Source organism: Dendrobates tinctorius, unplaced genomic scaffold (assembly GCF_039654945.1).
Source record: "Dendrobates tinctorius isolate UK_male_01 unplaced genomic scaffold, ASM3965494v1 ptg000069l, whole genome shotgun sequence".
In the NCBI taxonomy this organism is placed as follows: Eukaryota; Metazoa; Chordata; class Amphibia; order Anura; family Dendrobatidae; genus Dendrobates; species Dendrobates tinctorius.
In genome coordinates, this window is record NW_027361737.1 from 26,870,770 (window position 1) to 26,876,769 (window position 6,000).

Below are 6,000 nucleotides of genomic sequence, written 5' to 3' on the forward strand. Positions count from 1 at the left end.
CCAATAATATCACATCCAAAGGGACAAATACCACCGCACCATGTCCAGACCACATACTACCATCACATAGTGACCTATAATACCATATACAAGGAACAAATACAGCCACACCGTGACCAGACCACATATTACCACCACAGTGACAGAATAATAGCACATACAAGGGACAAATACCACCGCATCATGCCCAGACCACATATTACCACCACATGGTGACTGAATACTACAATACTGATCATTATTAAAAAAAAACATAATACTATCACCATAAGTGCCATTATACACATGAGATCTGTACTTAGTATGCAGTGTCTGTGTACAGGTAATACAGTGATCACCAGTGACATTATGCACAGGACCTCTGTATATAGTGCCAGTGTACAGATAATACAGTGATCACTGGTGACATTGTACACAGGAACTCTGTATATAGTGTACAGTGTCTGTGCACAGGTAATAAAGTGATCACTGGTGACATTGTACAAAGGCACTCTGTATATAGTGTATAGTGTCAGTGTACAGGTAACACACTGACTCGCCAGTGACGTGTCTAGGTGAAGTCCTTTATCATCGCTTTTCATCTTTCATCCAGCACAGAACGCCATCACGTCTTCCAGCCAGGGCTCATCTCTGCAGGAAATCACAGTTATCTAGAGCTCCACGAACACATTACTTAATTTTTTCCCAACTTCTTGTCATGGTTTATTGAGATCTCAGGGTTGGAGATGTAGGAGTTAACTTGTAAAGCCTCTCTGTGGATCCTGGGAGGGTTTTTATAGCCTCATGTTAGAGCCGTCCCCTGTTGTTTATACTCCTAGTTGAGTGTGCCTGACCTTGTTCTGCCTGTGCTTTGTGCCAATCCTTGTCTGTCTGTCTAGTGTTTGATTCAGTCCTGTTTTGGTTTACGTCGCTTGCCTGCTGATTTTGTACCTCTCTGACTATCCTGTGTATGACCGCTGGCTATGTTATTTGACCCCTCTTGAGAATATCCCTCCTGTACCGCACCGCCCGTTCTGTGTGTGACCTTTGGCTACGTTATTTGACCTGTCTCTGTACCTCCCTTCTGTACTTCGCTGCCCGCCCTGTGTTTTGACCTGATTTCGCTTTGACTACTGTTATTCTCTGAGCCACGTTATTCTTTGTACAATTGCTAGAGGGTCGCCCTCCCAGGGCTGCGGGGTACTTTGTACCGGGCCGGTATTGGGGGGATGTGTCACAGTGGCGGTGACCCGGACCGTGGCCCTGGGCGCCCAAGTAAATAGGAAGATGTTGTGGTTTGAATGTTATTAAATGAATAGTTTGTGACGCCACCTGTGGTGTTCGGCAAGGGAGGTGTTAAGCCGACGCTGCATGCAGATCCTCCAGGACAGATAGTGTGGTGCAGCAATGATGGTATAGCCCTCCACAGGCAGGGCTGTTGTCCCAGGGCAGTGTAGATGTGGAGACACTTAGATGGTGTAGTGTCCGGCGCAGGGGATATAGCAGTGTCAGGCGGACGGACGCAGGAAGGAATGGAGGACACCAGGGCATGTTGTTCCAATACTTTACTCACAGTCTGTAGTGCCCGCTTCTGTGCCGTGTCCTCCGGGTCAGGGACTCAGTCAACCTCCAGGCAAGATGGAAAGCACCCTTCCACACTCCGCCAACTTATGTGCCTTTCCTGATCGTCTCCTCTATAGCGCCTTTAAGTGTGAAGATCTCCAGTACCGTGGTACACTGGAGTTCCTCCTGACAGATGTTCCCAAGAACTCTACTTGCACGGCAGACAGCTGTAGCCTGCTTCGGGGACTCTCTACTCCTAAGTCCCGGCTCTCTATCCGTATTGCTGTTGTGCCCTCAAGTCTTAGATGGGAGTAGTGCATTTACAGCCCACTACTCCACCGGTGTCTGCTGCAGAACCATTAGCGTTCATACAACCTCGGGGACCGGGCCCCGGCCTTGCGCTTAGAACTTCTAGGCAGGGTGCTTCCTCAAACCCACGTCCTCTGTGTTCCCTTTTACTCCTACGTTCCGTACTTGTCCTTTCCCTTCTTTGGAAGCTCAGGCTTCAGGTCAACGTCCTTCTTCTTTCCTTTCCTTTCCTTTCAGGTGCCAGCTGGCTCAGGTCACTGAGGCAGCTGCAGCACTCCTTCCTCCATCTCTTCTTCCAGGGATCCCCACCTCTCCTGTGTGGCTTCCTTCCTCACTAACCTGTCATCCTAAACCATCCCTCTCATATATATATTCTGAACTCCACCCACCTCCCAGCACGTCTAGTGTTCCAAGCAGGGAACCACCAAAGGTGCTCTGCTACTCTGTAAGCAAGGAGCCGCAATGTGGTTATGCTGAACTACTCTATTGTGTGGGGTGCGAGTGTTGGAGCGTGGTCAGGAGCCTCCAACTTACCTGGATGGTGGGGCACCACACCTTAGGAGAGAGGAAGGTGCAGTGCCTCTGTGGCGACTGAGCCTCAGGGGCACCACACTAGCGTCCCTGGAGCTTGCCAGTGGCTCCGCCCACTCCCTCTGATGCGCAGTCATGTGCCCGCAGGTCCTGAGGACCCCGGGCGTCTCACCAACGCTCCGCCCTCCCCGCAGGTCCTACAGCCAAGCTATCGTTACCAGTGCTGCAGGCTCTCACCGCGGTGAGTAGACTTTCTGCTGTCGGTTATCCAGCCCTGGTCACCCTAGTGGGAACGCTATCTAGCTGTCAGTGTGACAATCCTGATATTATAAACGACCATAACAGTTTCCCTCTCTCTCTGGGAGTGTGTGTGTGTGTGTGGACGAGCAGGAATTATGGACCCAATGCAGGCGCTCTCAGATCAGGTGAAGCACTTGACACAAATGTTTCAAAAATTGAATGTGGAGCAGCGCTCCATGGCCCACACCAAGCAGCAGCTGGTGGATACAGTACAGGGTGCTGTCGCTGCAGGGGCTCTCGGTCTTGAAAGTAGGGATGTGTCACTTGCGTCCCCTGAGTCTCCGGTTAAACTGCCGGACTCTTTTTCTGGTGACAAAAGGGAGTTCAGGGCTTTCAAGGAGGGGTGCAAACTATTTTTCTCCCTGAGGCCTCGTTCATCCAGGGGAAAGTTTCAGAAGGATTATTTCTTTACTTTATGGTGCCCCACAAGCTTGGCCATTTTCTCTTGCCCCCACGGCCCCGGAACGTATGACTGTGGATGCATTTTTTGAAGCTCTGGGTCGCATTTATGACGAACCTGACAGGGTTAGAATGGCTGAGGATATGGTGATGAATGCACGGCAGGGTCGGCACTCAGCGGAGTGGTTCTGGTCAGAGTTCCGGCGATGGGCAGCGGAGGTCTCCTGGGATGATGCCGCTCTCCGGGGACTATTCCGTAGAGGCCTGTCTGAGCACCTTCAGGATGCCTTAGGCTTGCATCCCCTCCTGACACTCTGGAGGATGCCATGACCCAAGCAGTGCGGATGGATCGCACTCCGAAACCTCCCTTTTTTCCGGCAGCAAAGAGGTCGAGGCCAGTCCGGTGCCCATGGAAATCGGAGCCACCTCAGTCAGGATGAGAGATTGCCCATCATGTCCGTCATCCTCCAAGCCGACGGGAAACTACTAGGTCTGGGTAGTGATCGAGGAGGCTACCCAGACCTTCAGGTATCTTTTTCCTCATGCCCTAAGATTTTGCTTGAAGTTGAACTGGTAGTAGACAATTACCATTTTGTTTCTACAGCATTGGTAGACTGCGGTTCATCCCTCAATCTGATCAGCTCTGATCTCCTTTCTCAACTCAAGATAGGGAGAGTCAGGCTGGAGACCCCACTGAAAATTGTGGCCATCGACTCTTCCCCCCTCACCCGTTCAGGGATCCTTTATGTTTCTAACAGTTTTTTTCTGCAGATTGGTTCCTCTCATTTTGAGGAAATGAAATGTTTTGTGATGGACAAATTGCCAGCAGGGCTGGTATTGGGTGTGGGTATGCCGTGGCTTCAACGGCACAACCCAGTGATCAATTGGGAAAGAAGGGAAATCGTCAAGTGGGGCCTGAATTGTACTGATTGTTGTTATAAAGCTGTTTTTTGTGTGACACCCGCAAAATCTGTCTTTGTGTCTTCTGTCAATCCGGAGGGTATTCCGGAGTACCTCAAGGACTTTGAGGACGTGTTTTCAGAAAGCGAGGCAGAGGCATTACCCCCTGTGGTGCAGTAACCAATGTGTCTGCTAGGGGGCGCTGTGTGGAGGTCCCAAGAGAACGGATGAGTGGCAGAATCCTGAAGGATGGTTATGTATCTCAAATTGGGTGGCTTTGATATGGAGACTTGTGTATGTGTGATCAGCAATATCATTGCTGAGGTGTTGTTTCAAAGTATAAGGGAGAAGTCTCCAGGTAACTAGAGAGAAGAGCGGGTTCTGGTTACCTACAAATCTACCCAGGGGTGGGTCTGAAAACGCCTGTATTGAAAGGCTTTGTGAGTGTGTGAAGGACCTGTGATGAGGTCATAGTCATGTGACCCGGTGGGTGTGGCTATAGACCATATAATGTGGCCAGGGTAGGTCACATGGGGTGAATGCAGAGGCCTGGTTGGTCCAGAGCGGAAGGTCCCGTGAGGAGGATTGTTTCCTGGCTAACAGCCTGTGTGTGGCTGGGTGTAATGACTGCCAGATTCTGAAAGTTCCCTGGAGGGATATGGACGCCTGCAGCATGAGTGATGGAACCATGTGGAGACCCTGACGTGGGTGAGATAATTGTGAGGCTAAGAGAGCCTGCGTACTGGACATTGATAACCAGAGTGAAGCACTAAAATGGACGCTATGCAGATGTTATGAAGTTATGTTGCTTCTATGGGTTTATGCTGCTAAATAAACAGCATGGACTGTATTGATTTGATGAAAAATCCAGTGCCGGATCTGGTTTTTGTGGCTGCAAGCGAGAATCCCCTACTTAGATGACAGCGCTACCTCACACCCCGCATAGGCCATTTGACTGCACCATTGATCTAATCCCTGGGGCCAAATTGCCCAAAGCCCGTCTGTTCAATTTGTCAGGCCCTGAATGTCTTGCCATGAAAGAATACATCACGAAAAGTCTCCGTAAAGGGCATATAAGACCTTCAGTCTCCCCAGTAGCAGTGGGATTTTTCTTTGTTAAAAAGAAAGATGGTGGCCTATGTCCCTGCCTCGACTTTCGGGAACTCAACAAAATTACCATCAGGAATACATATCCTTTACCCCTGATTCCAGATTTGTGTAACCAACTCTCTGGGGCTAAGTGGTTTTCTAAGTTGAATCTCAGAGGGGCCTATAACTTAATAAGAATCAGAAAAGGAGACGAATGGAAGACAGCGTTTTTCACGTCAGAGGGACTGTTTGAAAACTTGGTGATGCCATTTGGTCTCACTAATGCACCAGCTGTCTTACAAAATTTCATTAATGTGGTGTTTGCGGACCTCATTGGCTGTTTTGTCCTTGTTTTTGTTTATCTGGATGATATCCTTATCTATTCTACTGACAGGGATTCTTATTTACTGCATGTCAGGACGGTACTTCAAAGACTCAGAGAAAATCAGCTGTTCGTCAAGCTCGAAAAATGTACATTTTTTTTGTCCAGGAGTTAACATTTTTAGGGCTTATAATCTCGCCACAAGGGTTTCAGATGGATCCCAAGAAGGTGCAGGCCATTGTGGAGTGGGTCCAACCTCAGGACCTGAAGGGACTCCAGCGCCTCTTGGGATTCGCGAACTACTACCGTAGATTCATCAAAGGGTTTTCGCAAATAGTTAAGCCCCTTACTGATCTCACGTGTAAAGGGGCTGACATTAGAAATTGGTCTCCTACTGCCAAACAGTCCATTCTCGTTCTAAAGAATTGCTTTATGTCTGCTCCGATTTTGGTCCAACCAGACCCATCCTTGCCATTTATTGTAGAAGTTGATGCTTCGGAAGTAGGGGTGGGGGCGGTGTTGTCTCAGGGGCCAGCTACTCTAACTAACCTTAGGCCTTGCGCCTATTTTTCGAAAAAGTTTTCTCCAGCAGAGAGAAACTACGACGT